Source organism: Rhinolophus sinicus, chromosome 1 (genome assembly GCF_057876585.1).
Source record: "Rhinolophus sinicus isolate RSI-liver-muscle chromosome 1, RSI-T2T, whole genome shotgun sequence".
NCBI lineage: Eukaryota > Metazoa > Chordata > Mammalia > Chiroptera > Rhinolophidae > Rhinolophus > Rhinolophus sinicus.
Window position 1 is genome coordinate 173,580,768 of NC_142501.1, and position 24,757 is coordinate 173,605,524.

Sequence of the window (24,757 nt, forward strand, 5' to 3'; positions counted from 1 at the left end):
ATAATTAAGACTGAAATTCTGCAAAGTGATGACCACTGCACATTTTTTGATGCTGCATCCTCAGATTTTTAATTGCATGTGTTCATTTGGCTAGAAGCTCTGAAACTTTGTAAAAATACAACGAAGGGTGTAATGATTGGTGTAATGTCTCTACATTCTAAAATGTTTGCTATTGCCTTGCAAAGGATTATTGTCAAGTCATTTTTGTCTTACTTCAAGTTTTTAACTTTGCATAGTGCTAGAACTGGTCATAACATAACATGCTTTAGCATGGGTTTTATTATTCGTGTTTTTAATTTTGGTGACTTTTTTTGACTAGTCCTTTGTTTCCACTTCTCCATTATGCTTTCTTTAGCTTTCAAAGTACTTCTTTAAAGCCTCCAAATTGAGAATGTGTTAGAAGTTCTATGACACTCTATAAATAATTGGTATCAAGGAACTGAAGCAGAATATAAATCACTAAGAAGAATAAAACTTTTGGGAAAATATCAATAATACCAATTGTTTTTAAATTTTAATAAAGAACTCTGTTATGCATCTAAGGACAAATATAGAATTTTTAACTTTTGTAGTCTAACAACTGACAAAGAGAGTCTCTTAGAACAAACTAGACTTTTCTGCAATAGAAAGAATATTTCCAATTTTACAGGAGTTGGTGCTTTCCTTTAAGAAACACAAAATTTGCTAGAAGATTGAAGGGAAATACACAAAGACATGTACTATAAATTGCAATCTGAAAATTATAATAAATGAGGTTGAAAATTCTGTGGTCATTTCTGGCTGAGGAGATCAGAGAACCTTCGTTGAGAAAGTACATTTCACCTTGACTTAGTGTCATGAGTAGAAATTCACAAAAGAGATGTGATATGTAACAGATATAAATACAAGTCTGTGTCAGCTACTTTCTGTGTCATGTGGTGTTGGCAAATTGCTTAACATTGCAGAGCCTCCATTTTGTCATCAGTAAGATAGAACAATATATTGATTTCAACATATTAAATTTATAATGTAAATTAATAAGATAGTATGTCCTAAAGGGCCTTTTACTAAGGCAGGGAGGTGAGTATATAGAGGAGAGGAAACACAGGAAGAGCAGGTCGGGTAAGAAGGTAATGACATCTGTGTCGGACATATTGCAAATGTGCCATTTAAATCACACATTATGTTATATTCAGTAAACATTTGAATAAATGATTTGAATGCTCAAGAGAGCGCAGGTCTTAAGAAAGATGAAACAGTAGGTCAAGTAAGGGAAAGGACAGAATTGAAGACCAGACACAGGCAAGGAAATTAGATCTAGTAAAGGAAACCAAGAAAAGCCTAAGATAGCTTGTAGGGAAAAGCAAAGTAGAAAAAAGTAAAAAGGCTTCTACAAAGAAAAGGGGGATATATACCAACATGATATTCTTGAAAAATTGTCACATAAAATAATGGATGAAATGTACCGGATTGAAAAATCTGCAACTCTAGTTATTTAGAAATAGCAAGCTCATTTGTGAGTGAGAAATGAGGATAGATTTCTGTGTTGAGTGGTGAGAGTGTGATGAGAAAAAGTAAACAGTGAATATTGACCAAAAAGTTGGATTAAAATTGCCAGGCAGAGCTGGGGTAATAGAAAAGCCTGTAGATGAGAGATTGTTTGGCACTGAGATCCCTTTAAAACCTTGCATATGAAAGTAATCTCTGAAGGGGAACTTATAAAGAATATAGTAGAAAAAGCTATAAGTGAAATCTCAGAGAAGCTCTACTATTATAATTTTGCAAAGTGTGAAAAACTATGCAGGCAAGTGACAAAAAAGAGTCTAAAAGGTAGGGGGAGAACCCAGATAGTGGTATGTCATGGGTCCTAAGTATCTAGGAAAAAGGGTAGCTATTGGAGTTAAACATTTCTAAGACGGAAACTCAAAAAAAGGTATTTGTATTGAGGAGCCAAATAATTTCAAAGAATGGCAGAAAATAGAGCAAGATTGCAAAGATTCATGGAATGAATTAATAGAAGTGAGCATGTTGACTACTAGAGAAGTTTGGTGATGAAAGTAAAAAATTATGGATAAAAGTGATTTTTTTTTAAAGTTGATGGATATAAAAAAAAGGAAAATCTGTTTCATTTTTGGGATAGAAACTAAAGCCATTTTACACAGGTTTTAGGAAAGCAACCAGTGCAAAAGGAGAGACTGTAGATCAGAGAAGGAATTATTGATGGGATAAGATCCCAGAGTGTTAGACCTCATGAAGCTGTATCAGGGAAGTGCTACCCATGACCAGTAACGTAAAATTGCTGTTTCAAGGTAGATAAAATCAGTTCAGACTTTGTTAAAGGAATTTTTTGAACCATCTTTGTATTATTGATAATCAGTTTTAACCAATATAATCTTGACTTGTATTCTAACCACGGCCCCTGATCCTTGCTCTGAACTTTGATATTTATAATAATCTACTTCTTCTATCTTTGTTCCTAAACATAAAACATCTATGTTTGTGATTTTCCTGAGAGACGTCATCCCCTCCCTCTACCCAGCCACCATGTTTTCTCCCTACTCACTTGTCTTTCACAATCAGTGATTTTTTTTTTTTTTTTTTTGTCTCCAAACTGCAGACTGAGTTTATTCTACAGTCTCAGGCAGTGATGTAGGAATGACAGAAAGAATGTGAACCCATTCACCTTCCCCACCCTAAGCTGGATACACTGTTCTCTGACCTCTGTAGTGGTCCCCATTCCTCCATTAGCTGTTTTCAGACTCTTCCCAGGCATTCTAGGAGCATTTCCCTACTTAATGCATAGGTTGACCCCTTTAATTAGTACTAGAAGCAGTTTGTTCAAAAAGCAAACAGTATGGAATTCAAAAGCTGGTATCATCGAAAGTCTGTAGGCACAAAGAATACTTACTGATCACTTAGTTTAGTGGAGAAGACAGGCAAGTAACTAATTAACAAAATGTGAAAGAAAAATGCTGTAATCGTAATGAGAAAATGGTACTCTAGAATCTCGTAGGAGAACTGACCAATTCTGCAGGGAGCTAGGATTGAGTCAGGAAAAATTTCACAGAGAAATTGCTTTACCAGAATCTTACAAAATAAATAAGAATTCATTAGGCAAACAACAATTCAGTATGTGTGAAGGTGTGTGTGTGGGGTGGGGGGGGGGGGCAAGAGTAAAAACAAATACAATTGAGGGTTTTATAATGAAAACTAGGAGTCCCTAGGTCCTTCTCTTTCTACTTCCAGTTATTCTTCTCAGAAGGAATTACTTATTTTTAATTTGTAAAATTTATTTTTTATTGCTTTTGGAATACTTTATGCATTCACATGGTTCAAGATTTGAAAGGGTTGAAAGGATAACCTTCTGCCACTGTTGCTCAAGCACCTGATTTTCTTCTCAAAAGGCAAACAATGTGTCTTGTGTGGAATGCTGGGTATATACATACACATGTACGAGGTGTGACAATTAAGTTTGCGAACTTTGTTGCAACAATATTGCTAACCTTTTTTGATATCAGAGGGATTATTCATTATGAATTTGTACCAACTGGATAAACAGTTAACCAATTTGCTATTTGGAAGTGCTGAAAAGCAAAATGAAAATGTTAGATGACCTGAACTTTTTGTGAACAATTCATGGCTCTTACATCACAACAATGCACCAGGTCATAGGGCACTTTCTGTGAGGGAGTTTTTAGCCAGTAAATGAATACCTGTATTAGAATTCCCTCCCTACTCACCTGATCTGGCCCCCAGTGACTTCTTTCTTTACCCAAAGATAAAGGAAATATTGAAAGGAAGAAATTTTGATGACAGGATATCAAGGGTAATACGCCGACAGCTCTGATGGCCATTCTAGAAAAAGAGTTCCAAAATTGCTTTGAAGGGTGGACTAGGTGCTGGCATCGCTTCACAGCTTCCCAAGGGGAGTACTTCGAAGGTGACAGTAGTGATGTTCAGCAGTGAGGTACGTAGCACTTTTTCTAGGGTGAATTTGCAAACTTAATTATCAAACCTCGTGTGTGTGTGTGTGTGTGTGTGTGTGTGTGTGTGTGTCCATACATACACACATATATATTAAGTAAAGCGTTTTTCAATAGAAACACAAAACCAGAGGCTTGCAAGAACTAAACCCTGTATTTCCCCTAGGGACAATGATTCAGTATTTACTAATTCAATGCTCACAAGAAATTTATAGAACATAACTACTGAGAATGACAAGAATCAACTTTCCATCTCCCTGTCTCGCTCCTGCCCTCCATTTTGCTTGGTGTTTCTAAGTATCAAAAAAATGTCTAGGACTCAGCAGGATAGAGGGCAGTCTGCTGCTTCCCCTTATGGTGATAACTAGTCTATGGCTCCTCCTGCCATGCTTCATCAGCTATCACTACTTCACCTGCTTTTCTTTTTTCAGTAATTTATTTGAGAACACTTTTTTAATGGCCTTTTACCTTTTTTCCTCATGGTTGTTTATATACCTATCCTATTCCTTACATTTTGTTGGAGTTCTGGGAGTGATCCCCTTTAAACTTCTTGAGTTGAAATTTCTAGAATGTTCATTCAGATTTTTAAAGGTCAAAACTAAACAAACAAGGCACTTTTAAGAACCATAGTTATAATTTTTAGGAGATAGCGTGTTGAATTATGACATTTAAATTTGGAAAGTATGACATGTAACTTTTTGTCCATATTCCAAATTTACAGTTATAAATATCAACGGCCCTCTAGATTTAAACAATATTGCTCTCTATCTTCCTGTAGTAATGTTCAACTCCTTTGCAGCTATGATGATAGTGGATGGTAAGGGACACACTGTTTGAAATTGGTCAAGTTGTCAGCAGGTCAAAGGGGTACATCATTGCCAGGTACTAAGAGAAGTATTTGTAGAAATGACTTACCTTAGATTATATGATGGATAGAAATGCAAGTGAAGCTAGAAAGAAACTAATGGATTGTGATAATAGGAAAGAGAGGAAGCAAAGGTTTTGATGAGGGCAGAGGCAGTCAGGTTCATTTAGCACCTAAGAAAGGAAGAGGTGGAGGTAGACAATTCTGGTCTAAAAGGGGGATTAGTGGAACTCCCACCTTTACGGTTTTCTATACTTTATACATTCACATGGAAAGTTGTTGAAATATTCAAGGGCTATATTAACTGAAAAAGTCAAAAGTTTCAGTTTTAAAAGAGAAATTGCTCACTTAGCATTGTCATTTAATTTTCAAGAGGAAAATGCACATATCAATTCAGTTTGCATCTTTTTTTTTCTGTCCCTGGAGCAATTTTATGGCATTGAGTTAATTATGCTCCCTTTGAAGTCTTAGAAATTTAATACATTACATGTCTACGGTTGGTGCTCCACCTCTCATTCAAGAGTTTCAAAGCTTTAAGAAAAATACGGCAGTTATATGCAGCTGAGTAAATCAACCTGCTGTGATATTGGTGGAAATTTGTTAATATTGTGCATATGTGTCCTTGAAATGAATATGGTAAAACAGGAGTGCTCACAAGGTCTGATTTCAATGTGTATCGGGATGACATTTTGAAAAACAGTATTTGTTTTTTAATATATATAGGAAAAATATTGCATTGGATGCTACATAAGTTATACCATTTCCGGAAAGGATACATAAATCCTATATAAATTAGAACATTTTGGACACGGCTTTTAGTTTCCAGGTTTGAAATAAGAAAATTAATTATTTGAAAACAGGAAGTTTTATTACTTATATGGTAATGAATATCATTTTCTATTTGCACTTTTTCAAGTTTCAGAAGGGAACCCTAGGGTTACAAGAAATTATTTTATTCTGAAATAAGAAAAGGGTTTTAGATCTCATTCCTTAAACATACTTTATAAAATAGTTTTTATTCCATTGTACCGTATTCTAGAGAACTTCAATCTTGCCAAACAACAGAAATGCAAAGTTACTTACTTCAAATACGTAAGCAGCTTGACAGAAATAAATCTTTAGGAAGGTTTAGGAAAGAAGTGAATGCATCGTGTTTCAATGGATAAAGAAAGGTTCCTTGTGATCAAAAGGGTACCCTGAATATTCAAATCACTGTACTAGTAATTTAATAGGTATTTAAATGAGTCATTTTTTACCAAAAATAAATTATTTGGAGACATTATGCAATACACTGTTTTTATGTGAGGCTACTGTAATGGTATTTTAAAAAAAAACATATGACAGTATTTTTTTTTCCAAAAATGTATCCGTTGCATGAAAGTCTCTCTAATAATACTGTGTTCATAGATGACTGCTATGCCTTTTTAAAGTAAACATTTTTTTAAATATTATATATATATGTATATATATGAATAGTGCATATGTTGTAAGTGTACAACCAAACTAATTTCCATACAGCCAGCATCCAGATTAAGAAACAGAACATAACTAGCACTCCCAGATTCCCCTCCCAGGCATCACCCAGTTATGACCCCTCAGAGGTAGCCATTATCCTGACTTCTATCGCAATATACTGGTTGTGATTGATTTTAAACTGTATGTGAATAGAATCATACTCTATGCACTGTTTTGTCTGTCCTCTTTTGCTCAACATTATGTTTATTAGATTCATCCATGTTAAAATATGTAGGAAAAGTTCATTCATTTTGATTGCTTCAAAGTATTTCATTATATGATAAGCCACAGTTTATATAGTTTATGTTGATGATTTATTTTTCCAGTTTTGTGTATCATAAACAGTAGTTCTATGTACTTTTTTTTGTCTATGCATGTATGTTTGTTGGATGTATACCTAGGAATTGAATTGCTAGTTCAACAGGCATGCATCAGGTATGTCATTTATTATTATTATTATTATTATTATTATTATTATTTGTTTCAGGTGTACACAACATCGTAATAGACATTTTCATCCCTCACAACATTGTAATAGACATTTCATCCCTCTATTGCTCATCTGGTATTGTATATATCTATTACAATTCCATTGACTCTATTCCCTATGCTGTACTCCAATACTCCATGACTATATATATATATATACAAATATATATATATATATATATATATATATATATATATATATAAATATATAAATATATATATATATATATATATATATATATATACATATATATACATATATAAAATTATACTTGACATAAAATATTATTCAGCTTCAACTTCAGGTGTACAGTGCAGTGGTCAAGCATCTACACTATCCATGAAGTGGTCTCCCTAATAAAACATATGCCCATCTGACACCCTACAAAATCTTTACAAACTGTCTTTCATGATATTCCACAAATTGTCTTTCATATCCCTGTGGCAATATTGTAGTTACCAGTTTATGCCATCTAATCCCTTCCCCTTCTCCCTCATCCCTATCTCCCTCCCATCTAGCAACCATCAGTTTTTCCTGTATGTCTCTGAGACTGTTTCTGTTTACTTTGCTCATTTATTTGGTTCTTTAGATTCCACATATAAGTGAGGTCATACAGTATTTCTCTTTCTTCAACTGACATATTTCACTTAGTATAATGTCCTCTAGGTCCATCCAAACCTTGACAAGTGGTAAGATTTCATTCTTCTGTATAGCCAAGTAATACTCCATTGTATAAATGTACCACAGTTTCTTAATCCAGTCATCTACCAATGGGCATTTCAGTTGTTTCCAAGTCTTGCTATTGCGAATAGCACTGCAATAAACAGAGGGATGCATATATTTTTTTTAATTAGTGTCTTGGATTTCTCTAGATAGATACCTAAGAGTGGAGTTGCTGGGTCATAAGGTAGTTCCATTTCCAGATTTTTGAGATACCTCCTTACTGTTTTCCATAGCGGATGCACCAATCTGCAATCCCACCAACAGTGCACCAGGGTTCCCTTTTCTCCACATCCTTGCCAGCACTTGTTGTTTGTTGATTTATTGATGATAGCCATTCTGACTGGGGTGAGGTGATATCTCATTGTGGTTTTTATTTGCATTTCTCTAATGAGTAGTGAGGTTGAGTGTTTTTTCCTATGTCTGTTTGCCATATGTAAGTCCTCTTTAGAAAAATGTCTCTTCATCCCCTCTGCCCATTTTTTAATTGGGTTGTTTTTTGTTGTTGTTGTTGTTTTTTTTTTTTTTTTTTTAGTGTTGAGTTGAATGAGTGCTTTATAAATTTTGGATATTAACCCCTTATCAGATGTATCATTGACAAATATCTTCTCCCATTCAGTAGGCTACCTTTTTGTTTTATTGATGGTTTTCTTTGCTATGAAAAAACTCTGAAGTTTGATGTAATCCTATGTGTTTATTTTGTCTATACTTCCCTTGCCCGAGGGAACGTATCAGTAAAAATGTTACTCAGGATAATGTCTGCAAATTAATTCCCTATATTTTCTTCTAGGAGTTTTATGGTTTCGGGCCTTACATTTAAGTCTTTAAAGGGTACATCATTTATCCATACTAGCTGATACAGCCAGTCTTCCAAAATATTTATACCAATTTTGACTTCTGTTAGTAGCAAGTGAAAACATTTCAATTTTTCAATACCTCACCAACACTTATTTTCCACATTCTTCATTTTACTTATATTAGTGGGTTATGTATTGTATTCATATTTTTTAAATTGCATTTTCCTGATAGATGACTTTTTTGTATATTTATTGATTTTTTGATGTTTTCTTTTTGCGAAGTGCATGTTCAAGTCATGTTATTTTCTCGTTTGTAGAAGTTCTACTAGTGTACTATATATTAAGGACAAGAGTCCATCGCCAAATGAATATATTTTAAACACCTTCTCCCATTGTTTGCCTTTTCACTCTATAATGGTGAATTTGATGAACATAAAATCGTATTTGTAATATAGTCCAAGTTATTAATTTGTTTTCTTTATAGTTAGTACTTTTTGCCTTTTTTAAAAAGGCTTTCTATTCCTAGATCACGAAGACATACTCTACGTTTTTTTCTAGAAGTTTTGTTTTATCATTTATGTTTAAATCTGAGGTTTATCTGAAATTGACTATTTAATATGGTGGGCGTTAGAGGAAGAGATACATTTATTTTCCACGTGGTGTCTGCTATTAATTTTAACAACGGACCAGTTTTCCCGAATGGAAAACAATGTTAAGTTTCCACCATCAGAGCCTAAAATGGTACTAAATTGGTGTATTTGAAAATAAAGGGCTACTATTCCTGTATAGCATCTTGAGTCTATATATTTTTATCTCTAACATGAAGCGCATGACCTTAGGAGAGAATAAAAGATTAATTGATGGTTTCATTGGAATAAGAATCTTTCTATGAACCCATTATAACAAAAGTTAATGGTGCTGGATTCTATAATAAAGTGTGTAAGTCTTCGCAAGGGCCCAGTAGTCATGGGTCATCAAGTAGCAGTTAACAGCCACAGTCCTCAAAAGTTCAACTGTTTCACATGGATTTGGATTTTTACAATGGCATGGAATTCTATGAAAAAAAAAAAAATTAATTTAACTGGAGTTGGAGGAAATAAAGAAAAAAATTATCTCACAGGCAGTGCTTCATTCCGGTTTTAATTGAAGTTTTCTTATGTCACAGTTATCAGTTATTATTGAGCTGCTCTCAACTCCAAGTTTTTGCTTTAGCTCAGTATTGTATTGTATTTGAAAGGCAGCTCTCTTACTAGCCAACTCACAGCTTTGGAAATTTTGTTTTATTTTCAAATGAGAAAGTCTCAAATTGATTTTACTTTCCACTTGAGCAAAATCATGTATGGCAGCTCTTGCTTCTGTTAGTGAGGCCTGGAAGAGCATCAGACTTTGCTTTTCTGATTGGTGCTTTGTTTAGCTCTGAGAAGATTCCCCTGAAGATGAGAACTCAGCAGAGAACTAGATTCCAATGAGTCCAAACTTCCAAATAAGAGATTCCACTTACCTCTTTCCTGTGACCAGTGATTTGCGGTACTGATATTGTTGGACAGTTTGCTTCTAAGTAAACTAATACACTAAAGGTCATTTAACAATTTTTGCCTTTACAGCATCTGATTTCCTAGTTTTTCTTTTCTGTTAGATTTTTTAATGGGTTCAACATTTTCATTTGATTCTATTTATTAAAACAAAGTTAAACAAGGAAATACCCGAACATAAGTGAGGATTGTACTCTTCTTTAAAATGTAAAATCACAATTGCTTCAACCTTTAAGACTACGGAACAGAAAGCCTTCTCTAGCCCATTATGCATTTATCCATTCTGTGGAAGGCAGTGTGGAAAGTGTTCTTGGAAATATAATCATGAATAGTATATGGTTCCAGCCCCAAAGGAACATACAAACTAAGAGGGAAAATGATGTAAATATAAAATGTACAAAATAATAAAGCCACAAAGAATGAAACAGTTAAGTTACTCTCCTCAACTTCCAAAGGGAATTAAACATAAAGAAAACAATGTTGCTATCTAAAACTTAGTCAACTAAAGTTAGTAGATAAGGTGTTAACCATATTTAGAAGTTAACCAAATTTTTCATTGTTTGGGGTAATGGAAAAGTCTTGGCTACTTCAAAGTTCTTACCATAACTTTCTCAGTTTTACCAAAGCAAGTCTAGAATATGAATTAATCCAAGAGTGATTAAATTTACATTGGGATTTTCCCTCCATGAAGTGATGTGGACAAAACAAAAACGAAGATAGTAGTTACAATAGACTTAATGATAAATTTGAAGATTAGAATTTGACAGTGTTTGTCTATTACAGCTTAGAGAACAAAGATGTGAGACCTACAAGGCCAGGACTTGCTAACATACAAAAGTATTCTCTGTAGTATTCCAGTATGGTCTGTGTGAAATAATTTTCAAAATTATTCACCTCCTTGTTTCTGTTCCCACTCTCAACATCCCCTTTTGAAGCTTGGAGAATGGTGACCCCCTGTAATTTAAGCACTAGTCTGCTGCAAATAAATTAGCACTTTAACTAATATGCCAGTTTCTGATAACTTGTTTAGTATGTAAATGGCAAATACATGCTACAGGTACCATTATTTTCCATTTCTTGACTAAAACATAGATTTCTGCACTATGCCCTGCTGTTCTAGGTGGCCATAGCAAAGGGAACTTAGTTAGCACTGGAGTCTAAATCTATTTGCCAACCTGAGTTTGATTCGGTCTCCCAGAAGTAAATCAGTTCCTTAAATGCTTACTGACAAAATCAATATTTTATACTTGTTGAGGACCAGAGTTTAGGGTGTAGCGATCCCATGAAGCATTGTTGAAAAGACAGCTGATACCCTTGGGTTGCAAATCTATTCATACTATTTCTCACTGTAGCACAGATAAATAGGAAGAAAATAAACTGTATAGGAAGAGGAAATTAAAAAGGTTCATAGACTTATCTAGCAAAGCCTATTTTTAATAGAATACACAAAACTGTAGCACAAGAGGATTAAACTTACATGTGTCTACCCATCACTAAAATTATATGATCACATGGGTCCATTAATTTAAATACTAATTACTTTAAATATGTATATTGCTTGATGAGGCAACATTTAAATCAATATTTGAAACATATATTTAGGATTTAAGGCTATATGGTGGAAGGGCATCCTTCCATGAATGAAGGGAAGCAAGAGTGAGATAATCGAGCTGGAGTCACAGGCTATATGAAGTGGAATTTAGGATGCAAATTCAGAAAGTAAGGTGGTACTAGATTGGTAGGTGAAAAACTTTAAATGTCAAACCTAAAAATGGAGACAGGCTACAGTGGCAGCAAGAATAGAATTTGGATTTAATTTTTGCCTAAATAGCTTTGTAGCCCTGTACAAGCCATTAAAATCATTCAGCTTTATTTTCCTCATCCATAAAATGGAGTAACTCCTTGATTGCAGAGTTATGTTGAATAGTGTATTTGGTACTATAAATCCAATATATAGAATAATATTCATACCTAGTGAAAATTGGAAAGTTTTAGCTGTACAATTCTTCACAACAGTAGTATAGGATAAAGAAGAAAATGTAAATGATGTTTGAATTAATAGACTTAGAAATTGTTGGGTGTGTGAAATGAGGTTGAGATGTAAGCGGGAAACAGAGATGCGTTCTGTGTTTCAAGTTTGGGTTTCAAGGAGGAAGTTAATGTTTTGAAGTCAGGAACATAAGAAGGTGAACAGATGTTGAGATAGTATGATAAATGCAGTTTTGGTCATAAATTTGGTGTTATTTTGCAATATCTAGATTGACACATGCATCAGATTGGTGGAAATGAAGGAGTGGAACCCAGTAGTCCTAAGGAAGTGCTGTTTTATTTGTCAGTGGGATGATTATTGGTGACCTTTGAAAAACATTTTTTGTTAAAATAGTGTGAGGGGAAAAAAGATTGTAAAAAAGTAAATGATGAAGGGGTTGTTATCAAATAAAGAGATTAAGAGTAGGCAGCTCTTTTAAGTTTGGTAGCAAAATGAAAGGTCGCAAAAATAGTACTGTGTTAGGAAGCAACTTATTTCAAGGAAGATGTTTCCTAAGAGAGATAAGGTGGAAAGGGAGAAATTGGAGGTGCTAGATACAGAAAAAGAATCAACACAGAATCACTGAAATGAAGTGGGATCCGTTTTATAAATAGGTTGTATTGGAATGGGAGAGAGGCAGAGGAAGTGAGAAAGGATAAAAATAGAGAGAATTTTGAGGTAACTAGAGGGCTCAATTGCACTTTGATGGAATATGCTTCTAGTAGCATCAGTGGATTCTAATGCATTTGTTTTCTGTAAGTGCTTGGTAGACTGTATGCAGAGGCAGGAAAAAAAAAAATGCCTTATCCAGAGAGGGGGACTAGCCAAAAAACAACTACAGAAAGACCAGGCTGCCTCTGGGGACCATAACGTAGATGACATAAGACATGCTGGGAAGCACCTGATTTCCAGCAAGAAGTCTACTTCCTAATGTGAGTTACCAGCTTTAACGAAGAAAAATATATACTTAACTTTCCTTATATTTTGTTTATATTTACATAATAGGCCTAGACTAGAGTGTAAAAGAAAGCATATTGACTAGATTAATACTTCAGAGATAAACAAAAATATGTTTTGCTAGAACATATTTCTCAGCCTTGGCATTATTGACAGTTTGGACTAGGTAATTCTTTGTTGTAGGCGGCTGTCCTGTGCATTGTAATCCATTTAGCAGAAGTCCTAACTTTACCTATTAGACACCAAGAAACACCAATCATGACAATCAAGAAAAGTACCAGGTATTACCCAATGTTCCTATCGGTGTGTGTGGGGGGGGAGGGGGGGAGGGCATGGTGGTGGTTGTTTAAAAGCATCCCTGGTTGATAATCACTGATCTAGTAACTTAAATTTTTGAAACACTTAGTTTGTTCTCATGGGATTTTCATTGCTGGCATATGACAACTGCGTTTTCCTTTTGCCTAATAATAGTGAGTCAACATTTATTGGACTCTTTTCAAGTGTCTGAAACTATATTAATCACTCTATAAGTTATATCGTATAATCTTCAAAAATTCCAATGAGATGGGTATAATAGTATCTTCAATTTACAGATAAAAAACTTAAAGGAATGACGTATATACATTTATCTAGATTTGTGTCCTAGATTAAGTGGGTTATTTGTATTTTTTGTAGTTGTTAATTTAGTCATCATTTTCCTTATATGTTTTTGATATTTTCTAACACGTTCATCATGATTTCCTTTTCTGGGAGAGTATAATTGGTTTCCCAGTAATATTTACCTCTCTAGACTTTAACTGGTAAGTTTGAACATGTCATCTGAAGGGCAAATCAGTCTGTCTGGGATGTTTAAAAATCAATCAATTATATACATAAACTGAGAAAGCATAACTAATTGGTGGCAAGAAATCTGAGTTGATTCTGAACATTGTAAAGTAGTTGCTATAGGCAATGGCTAATGTTTACTAAGTTTTTCTTGTGTGCCAGACACTACTCTAAGCATGTTTTACATATTAACATGTTAAATTCTCACACTGTATCTATGAGATAGATGGAGGGTGTGGCCCCATTTTACAAAACAAAAAAAAAAAAAAGGAAAATGAGACACAAACAGATTGTGAAACTAGCCCCAAGCAACACAGCAAATAATAGGAAAGTCAATTCTAGACCATTTTTAATGGGCGTACTATACCACCGGGGGTGCCAAAAAAATGTATACAAGTGGACACTTTGGTCAATGTTGCCCAAGCAGTAGTTCGCTGTAATCGGAAATGTCTGGATGCTGATCATAACCACTTTGAACACCTCTTGTAATTGCAGAAGTCACACGTGACTTGTATTCATCTTTTGTTATCGGTACATATTATTACAATTTTAATACAGTTGTCCTTTCTTAGCATGTGTATACATTTTTTGGCACCCTCTGTATATTACCTGTCTAGCTATACAACAAATGTGAAAAACATCATCCTAACTTTTTATTCATGACAAAGAAGTCGTTTGTATGCCTGACTCCCATTAAATCCTTTTAAAAAAGAGTTTGCACTGGGGTGAACTAGTGGAAAAGTACTAGAGGACATTATTGGGGAAGTTGACCAATGAGATTAGGCCGTCTCTGTTTGGTAATTTGTGTTTATCAAAGTTAGGCTCCTACCCAACCAGGGAGATCTGGAGATAGAGCCTCTGGCTTTCTTGATTATTACACTTCAAAGGGATTGCTCCCAGGTCCTTGATGGACATTTCTGGGTTATAAAACTGGCAAGAGGCTGGGAGAAGATTTACATCTCAAAGAGGCAGAGAAAAAATTTAGAGTGGCAAGTATTCTAAAATAAAGAATCTAAGTAAAGTGAATTCAGAGGTCTAGAGTTAGAAAGAAACCTAGCTAAAGCTTACAACCCATCCCAGAACCTTACCTCATAACTTCTGGGGTGGATTGCCAGCATTGGTATTTTTAAAAACATCCTCACTTGACTGACAGTAAGGTCCAGGCGAGTTTGAGAATCACTGCTCTCCACTACTGCTTCTCAAGCTTTAATGTAAATACTACCCTGTTTCCCCAAAGATAAGACCTAGCCAGACAATCACCTCTAATGTGTCTTTTGGATTAAAAACTAATATAAGACATGGTCTTATTTTACTATAATATAAGACCCCGTCTTATATAATATTATGCTATAAGACTGGGTCTTATTTTACTATAAGACCCAATATAATATATAATATAATATAATAATATAATATAATATAATATAATATAATATAATATAATAATATAATATAATATAATATAATACTGAGTCTTATATTAATTTTTGACCCAAAAGACGCATTAGAGCTGATTGTCTGGCTAGGTCTTATTTTTGGGGAAACACAGTAATCTCCTGGAGATTTTGTTACAATGCAAATTCTAATTCTGTAGGTATGAATCTGAGATTTTGTATTTGTAACCAGTTCCCAGAAAACATTGGACAGAGCATATTTAGAGTATTTCTATCACAGAGAGTTATATTGGCCAGCACTGTTCTAGACTTTGAATTTATATCTAAAAACGCTTTGTCTGAATTTCAGAATAGCTGCCATTAGGAGACTATAGAGATTTGGTAATAAATGTCGCCTAACAGTAGAAATAACTTTTCAATATATGTAACTAAGGAGTTTGGCAATTCATATTTTTATGTAATTGCATTTCAGACTGTAACAGGTATTTCTCAGCCTAGCTGTCTGAGGCCCATTAGTTTTTGAAAATAATAATAGTAATAAAAGAGTTGTTTTCTGGCAATCACCACTAGCTCAAGTGTTGGAACACTGTTTCTCTCAGTAAACTGAGTATAAAATCCCTAGCGTATTTCAAAACCTACCATTTCCTTTCACCTTTCCACAAAGATTCTGGTATCTTTTTATGTTGATGATTCAGTTGCTCCAAATGTAACTTGGAGACTGGTACTACTACCAAGAGAATTTATAAATCACTCTTACATGAGGCCGTTGCCAATATCATGGTTTAGGGTCCCTGTGAAACAGCAAAATATCCCCTCCACCCAGCAGCGGTTCCAAGTATCACACCACTAACCCTTGCTCCCTCATGTACTAAGCCCTCAGTTGAATCTAAAGTAGTAGTATATTCTGTTCCTTTAGTCCAATAGAAAACCTGTAGGAGCTAGTATTTATTATACTTTTTTTTTTTTTTTTTTTTTTTTGCAACTACTTTCTCTGTGGTGTTTAGCACTCAGACACGTGATGCATAGCAGGGTATCTTTTACAGTTTGCCTCCAATTAGACCCAAAGGTTAGAAACACCAAATTTGGAGTGCTCCATTTCATGCAATGTCCAGTGAGGTTGAAGGTTGGGCCACATCTCCCAGAAAATGAGTGGATCTAACTGGGGCATCTAGCTGTCAGCCCCAAATGTCCAGGTGTATTCTCTTTTAATTAAACAACTTAAGCAAACAGACCACTGAGTTCTCACCTTGCCAGCCTTTCACACATAAAAGGGCATAGCTGAGATGGCTGAATCTAAGCCATGCTGGGGACCCCAGTACAAAACAAAATTGCTCCTTAAAATGTTAATACGCTGTTGAACACAACAATCACTTCGTATTTACTCTAAAAAGGAAGAATTCTGAACAATAACAGAAGAAACAAAAAATATATATATATAAAGAAACAAAAAAGTGGCCCATTAAATTTCCCTCCAGACTAATTCAGGTTATTTTTCTAGCTTTGTTTAATGGGCACATATTCGTGAATTTTGGATATTTTAAGTCTTATACCAGCATTTTCATTATTATTCTTATTTGTTAGACTGTAAGCTTCATGGGATCAGGTTCTTTATTTATAATTTATTCAACTTTAAATTTCATGCCATATGCAAAATAATATATTGCATGTAGCAGGCTCTAAGTAATGGTACATTTTTTGAGGTGAAAATCTCCCTGGTAATTGAATTATAGCTACTTGATTTTGAAGATATAAACATCTTATAATAGATTTAAATAAGAACTAAGTCATATATACCAAGACGAGCCAAACATTTTTTTTTTCTTATCTAAATCCATTTTTCGCCCTGCCAGCCATATATGACAGTATTTGCCTCGTGTTGGATTTAGTCTTCAAAATGGCTAAATTCTAGCCGACCAATAATTTCTTAAAACATAACTGAAAGTAAGGGTTTTTCTTCAGCAATGACCACTACCCAACTTAGATGTCTACTCGTGATCATTTCTGTGTGGATTGCTAGAATTTCCATGAAGAGGTTAAAGAAAACAACATTCAAAAAATCCAGTGTGATCCCTATTTTTTCCCCCAATTTTTAAACTAGCTAGTAAAACATGAGCATATTTATTTATTTATTTACTTACTTGTTTATTTATTTTTAATATTGTTTTTATTATCCAGGTTGAGAAACTAGCCTGTTTCAACATTAGCATAGGATATAGGATTTGAAACATCCAGCTCTCTTCTCTGAACAAGTAATCTTTGTGTGTTTTTGGTTTTTTTTTTGGGGGGGGTGAAATATCTTCTTTTACCAACCTAGGTTTAATAACTGGGGTCCTAAGTATCAAACTGATAAAAGAGGGAATAACAAAAGAAAAGAAAAATAAAATAGACTTCATTACAAAATGCAGGGGAATAAAAAAAAAAAATTCTTCTTTCTTTCTATTCTTGTAGGTGCTCAGCAGGGCCCTGTAAGACAGATTAACAAGAGAAAAACAAAACAGAAGCTTATTAATATGTATATCTCATATATACTGGTACATGGGAGAAATGCAGAGATGAGTAACTAAAAAAATTGGCTAGAACTTGTGCTTAAATGCCATCTTCACCTAAAACAGAGGATGAAGGTATGAGAGAGGGAAGTTATGGGAAGGTGACCAGGGAAAGTACAGTAAACAAGGGGTAGGTTTGTTATGCAGATTTCCATTGGTACCTTCTCCACTGATAAGCATCTCTTGTGATTTAGAGTCATCCTTCTCTTCTTGCTACAGAGCTATGACTCAAGGAGAGTTTCAGGTCTTATATATTATCCCAAAGGATGACATAGAGTGGAGAAGAGGCTAGACAAAGGAAAAAAGGTTTGGGGCTTCTAGAAGGGGAAGTATGGGAAGGTGACTAGAAAAGTATGGTAGGTCAGGATTGTTTAGTAAGGTTAGTTTTGTGCATTCAAGTCAGAGCCTTCTCCGTTGATAGGACTTGTAGGATGCCATCCTTATCTTCCTGGTACAGGAAAGACACCTTCATAAATGCAAATTTCATTTATAAATGTAAATTTCCTTTACAAAAAGGAAACTTATGCTCCATTTTTAGAGCCTTTTCTGCATCTGTGATTCCTCAATTGCCTTCAACTCAAAATAATCCTTATGCCAAAGTGGCATATCTGGGGGTGGCATATTTTGTTCTTCTGCAGTTCTTTTCCCTGTGTGTGCAACTAGCATTATAGAGCTGCAGTCTAGGAAAGTCAGCTGTTTGCTTGGACAGGACCTCCTACAATGGCATTTCTAGGTATTGCTATATCCAGTGTCTAAATCCAGGTATTGTTCTTTAGTTATGCATAACCCCGTCATTGTATAAACAAGCAAATAAACAAACATAAACTACTAAAATTAACTGAAATCCAATAACTGCACAAAATGGTAAAATGTAATTTAAATATCAGGACTGAAACCAGAGGGTCACCGAGTCCGGGGCTCATGCTGCCTGTGCCGCTCAGCCAATAGACCGACACAGCAGTCAGGCCCTAGAATAAGAATTTATTATCAGAGCACCTGTGATCTGAGAAGGCAGCAGGTTAACACCTCCAAAAAGTGCCTTAACATTCTCAGATTGGCTTGGGGTATTCAAGGGAAAATCTGGGCGTTCCTCCAGAGGCTACATGGGGGGTTCTGGGGGGCCCATTGTGCTTCATGGAGGCTTCCCTCTAGCAACGTGGCTCTCTGGGGGCGTCAGCAACCCAGAAACAATGGTGAGAGTAGCCTGGAAAGAATGCTAGACTATAAAAATTGTGATTGATAACCCTAAGGTTATTAATCATAAATTTCAGGGTGATTTCCTAAAACAGGGAACTGGAACAAGGGATATTCTGAGATCAAGCCATAGGGGGTGATCTATTGATAAGCTATAGGTCAAAGAAAGGTGAGGCGCAGGATGTTGCAAGGCCTCTACTCCAGGGTCCCAGCTGGGCCAGCTTCAGGACTAAAGAAAGGCTAAATTCGAATAGAAGATTAAAGTTTAGGAGGGAAATTACCATATCAAAATAGAGGTCATGATATTGCATTCTTTCTGTCCCCCAAAATAGTAAGCTCCGGAAGGTCAGGGACTATCATAAATTTCATATTCTCATCAGCATTTGATGCAGCACCCACATAAAATTGGTACTCAATAAATACTTGATGGTTTGTTTTATTTCATTTATTTGTGCAACAAGTAGAACAGAAAAAACAAAATGATCACCTTACATATCATGAAAACATTTTCTTTTTTTATTGATGAGAGCCTTCCCTAATGAGAACAACAACACATCCGTAAAAAGCTAGGAAGCTGAACCACTCTCAGATTGCTTCACCTCCTGGCAGAACTTAAACACCTGGAGGAATAAACCACTGAAAATCCTTCATGGTGTCCGCAGTTAAGTTTGGGCATAGTCTCACAGCTCTCAGCATGGACACTATTTTCAAAATTTCACTTGAGCCTCGAGGGATGAAATTGCTTAAGTGCTATCTCTTTAGAAGACATGAACTTCAGTCTGACATACATTCACTAATTATTATTATTACTTAAGTTTTTTAAAATGTAAATGGTGAAAAGCTAAAACGTAATTCTAATGGCAAAGGATGGTCATACCGGGAAGGCACGTCTTGATTAGCAGCTGTACAGGTAGAGGGAGGATTGGGGGTATGGAAATATGACTAAGAATTCGCACAGAAAAGTGCTCAGTGTGCTTCGAAATAGCTCAATCAGTACTCAACGTGCTGTGAAAGCGCTCAACTGGTGCTCAACTTCCAGCATATTTAAATGAGTCGAAAGTGTACTTTCTCTAAAAAGTGCTCAATTGGGAGTGCTCAAGTTGTGGTGCCTATTAGGTGAATGCTAATTAACTTCTTTTCATATGCTTGGCTTCTCAATTAAGCAGACAGAGTTTTGCTGTTCATGTTTTCAGGTAGAACTGTGCTTTCCATGAGATACTGAGACACTTGCATTTCTTTTGGAGGAGAGGCAATATACTACCAACTATATTTGCAATGCTTTCATTTCTTTAGTTCATTCTCATTCTTTCTCTCTCTCTTCCCTCCCCTTACTCCTCTCTCTTCTCTCTCTGTGTCTGTCCTTTCTCTATGCCTTTCTCATGTTTTCAGATTATTCTCCTCACTATTTATGAGCTTCATTGTCTTGTTTGAAACTATTTTGAGAAGACTAAAAAAGCAGAAGTTGTTGTTATTTGAGCTGATATATTTTTATTCCTGATACATGGGTTTAGTTTCTTTCAAGTGCCTTTTCAATCATTTTGATAACACTGCTCCTCAAAACATGTTTTTGAGCTTTTTTTGAGCTTAAGACACTGTGTAGCTTTGAGCTGTGTTCCATAATGTCCACTTTTACCTTCTGTTAACGCATTAATATCTCACCTTTTAAGTAAGAAAGATGAGTCCCACAACATGCTATATAATAAATATCTCCCTTAACTAATTTGCTTAAGATCAAATTTGAACTATATGTTTTGAGAATTCACTTTGGGAAAATATACTGTATCTTTTAATTATCTCACTATTGCTATAACTGAGATGAAGATTTAAATGGAATTCTGTTTTCTGTGACAACTTCAAAATCTCATAGGATGGTGCATTGATGTGTGAGTGCGTTTTTAAACATGCTCAAATGTTGTCCTATATTCTTTTGCAATTACTTCATTATGCATCTAAAATATGAATTATATGCATCTATGTGGTAATTAGCCCACAACTACTCACCTAAGTCTATTGTTCAGTATGTTTTATAATGCACTGGATACATCCCGGCAGTTGTGTCCTATTTCCCCTAATTACCAATACAAAGTCTATACTAGGTAAAGGAAATCTTCAAGAACATTCTCCTGTAAATGGAGAAAAAGCCAAGACAAATTTTTGTCTTTGATAATATGAAGTGTCCAAACCTTTATTTCAGTTTGAATCTTGATTTTCTGTAGTGGTGTGGCAAGTTGTTCCAAGTAAAGGTTAAGGAATGTTTAGGTAGATAGAAAAGTAAGATTCTGTGTACTTCACACAGCAACTAAAGGAGAATGCACAGTCTTCATTTTAAGGCGAATAAAATAACACTTTAATTAGCATTTAATGCAGGATTAATTTGTTAGTCTCTTAACTCACCTCCCAGGCAACCACTCCCCTAGGCAAAAGTTCCTCTCTGTCAATATAAATGTCATCAGGAAAGCCATAGGTTTTTGAGGAGATTTTATCAGGACTTCTTAGGCTACAGTGATTGAAAATGTGGGTCATCTGACTCCCACATCCTGATTTGGGTTCTCTAAACAGCCTTCTGATTGTAATTGGCTTCCATATTGATCTATGGTACCGAAAGAATAAGTTGGTCAGATGAATCAATCGTTCATAAAATAAGTTAGTCAATATAATGTTATATGTAAATTATACCTCTTTAAAAAAAAAAGAAAGTCATATTCCAACATATGTGAAAGAGATATGAATCTCACTGGAAATTAATAAATTTGCATCAGGGCTTTCTATCACATTCTGAATTTTGCTAGTGTGAATCTTCACTGACTGATGGGATGGTACATCATATTCTCGTAAAAGCAACTTTCTGAGTCTGCGGCATTAATGACCTGAATTTGGATAGCAGTGAATTCACTAAGGTAATGACTATCACACCTGAAAACTTTGCTAAAACTTGCTGGATATCAAAATTGCATTTAAATGTTTTTCTCTTTGAATTTCTATTTAATTTATATGGTGTTTTTACAATAATGCCATGCTCAGTTTTGTGAACACAATGAACGTTATTTTTTTACCTTTATGCTGATATTCAAAATTACAAAACTAAAGGCATTTCAATAAAAATTAAATTAGATATTTTTAGCAACCTGAGGTAGATTACAACTCAGCAAAAAAAAACAACAAATAAACAAACAAACAAACAAAAAACAGCCTAAGAGAAAGCTTATAAGAGTTTATTTGAGCCAAACTGACAACAATTGCTTGGAATTAAAATCTCAACAGATTGAGGAAATGCTCTACAAAATGGTGGTTTGCAGCTTATTTTATATGTAGAATCAAAGGAGGAAGGTTACATGAAATCCATTGGTGGTAGATTAAGGGGGTGGGAGAAAGCAAAGCGGGAAAATCTCTGGGATTGGATAAAAAGTAAAATGGAGAGATAGGTACTTCTACATAGGTGGGTACAGGATAGTTAATAGTTCACTTTTTACAGTGCACAGAGATGGTAATCAGGAGACAAGAATAATAATGAGGGATTCCAGTTTTCTGCTCTGGTCCGGAAAAAGGGATTACTGACATTCCAAGTGCATGTTACTAGATGCAAAAAGACAATAGGCTCACTTATGGTAAAGACTGGCCTTTGTCAAGGAAGCTACAGGCCAAGGATGTGACTTCCCAGCCATGGCCTGCCTTAGTTAGGAATTGTTATATTCACACCATCCTAAGTGGTTATTTTCAATCTCCTGAGCTTTTCAGGTGTAACATGTGGCCCCTTTTCCACTACACAATGATAATATCCAATTGGGAATATCTTTTTTATAGAACAAAATGAAGGCAGTTGGGTAGCAGAGGTTTCTTCACAAATTCTACCCAGTGGCTATAAGAGGCAGTACCGTATTATTGCTTTGCTCTACAATGAAGATAGAAATATATGCCCCATTGCCCCTCACTGTTTGACATATTGAAACTAGTCTATTAAATGTTCTCTCTCTCTGAAAATAAAAGCTAATTCAGCTTTCTTGTCTTTATGATAGAAAAAAAATAATACCCAGAATGGGAGTTTAGTATGCAATCATACCTTCAAGTGATGCATTTATTTTGGAAAACCCAGGAGGTATTTAGTTGGTTACCATCAATTCTAAACAATTATCTTTTGGTATTTACTTGACCTAGTTAGATAATGATGTGCAAACAGATTTGATTCAATAACACATTAGTAAAAATGTTCAGTGAAGTCTTAAAACAACCGCTTTTAATATCCCTGAACAATGGGAGGCTGAGGGTTCAGCCTCCTGTGAGGTGTGTGGTGCTTGTTTGCAGTCAGCTCTGACATTTTCAGATATCTCTACTACAAAGGAGTTCTGTTTTGAAAACACTTATTAGAGAGCAGCTGAATGTGTGTCCTCCATTGAGAGTAACTTCTTTTGGTGATTGTTTTTGTTGTTTTCAGTTGTCGGTGGCCAAGATTAAGAAATGATTGAAGAAACATCAGTGTATATCATGTAATTACTATAGAAGAGCATATTTTTTTCATTTTTAAATATTTTCCAAATTAGGATTTTGTAATGTCTTATTAATATGCAAATGTTTGTTATGACTGTGTTTTTCCTCTACTGTATGATCTGCTTTCCAATTGAAAATTAATAGAGAATCCCAATTGGTCCTAAAGTTTTCATCAATATGAGCAGATGTTGCTATTCTTTGTTTGACTGAAACATTTACTTTGAAAGATACCATCTGAGTTTCAAAATAAACTAAGCCCTAGTCCTGATTTGCTATAGTCATGTCAGGAAAATATTTCATTTTGTTTTTCTTTTAGTGGTAAACCAATGGTAGTTATCTGATCTTTTCAGAGAGAAGTCATTCTTGTTTTTTTGTTTTGTTTTTTGGCTTTATTTTTATATCAATATCTAGTAAACAGTAAAAAAAACACTTGTTATATGACAATGTATAACAGTGCTTGTTATAAACTCTGTGGTATGCTAAAATAGCAGTCATTTTATCCATTTAAAAACAAAAGGAGCAAACATCTAATGCAAATCAAGTGACACTGTTCAAGCCAATTACAAGTTCTTTTAAACATCGTAATACCCCTATAGGATAGATATTATTACTATCCCCGTTTTGTAGGTGGAGAAGCTAAGGTATAGAAGCTACATAGCCTTCCAAGATCACACTGTGGATTATAACCAAGGCAGGCTGCCCCACAGTCTGTGCTTGTAACTGCTCTACTATGCTTTGTTAAAAATTTCATGTGTTTCCATTTTTCCCATGTGAATTCTAGCCTCTGGATGTTTGTGAATAAGTCTTTACCTTAATGGTAAGACACTTGACTTTCCAATAATGGTATTGTCATTGTTTGACTGAAAATGTAGTCAAAGCTTCTCAGAGACGTGCATCCAAAAGAGAAGGATGAGTGACAGAGAGGCTTACATGCTAGCTAATGTCTCCTGAAGACCAATGGGATGAAACAGGCACACTGGCCCATTTATCTTATTTGATCTTAAAGCTTAAAACTTTCAATGAAGATTAATTTTAAAACCTTAGCATATGCTACAAATAATGATTGCAGTAGTCTCGTTTATTATTTTACACATAGTAGAATTTATCATTGGACTAGATTGTTCATAAAAGCTATATATCCTTTATACAGTTAAGAAAATTGAATTCTAAGGAGAACATGTAGAAAAATCTGTAGTTCAGACAAATTTACCTCTTTAAAGATACCTTATTATTCTAGAATCAACTATAATACTGAGTAAGACTTCATTAAATTTATAGGGTGAGTCCATCAACCAAGATATCTGGAAGATTAAAGGACCTTCTTTTATCACACCACCAAAATATACTAAATCATTATTTTCCTTTAGAAATACATTGATAAAGAAAGGACAATATGGTCTCTTCCAATGGGTAGTTTGTAATATAAAGATGTTGATTATGGCACAGACA

The 24,757-nt window shown here is 34.8% G+C and overlaps 1 protein-coding gene across 3 annotated transcripts in view; it reads left to right on the top strand.

The window, feature by feature from the left end:
• Nucleotides 1-24,757, top strand: part of GRID2 (glutamate ionotropic receptor delta type subunit 2) — a 1,331,224-nt gene that overhangs the window by 697,557 nt on the left and 608,910 nt on the right. The window lies entirely within an intron of this gene.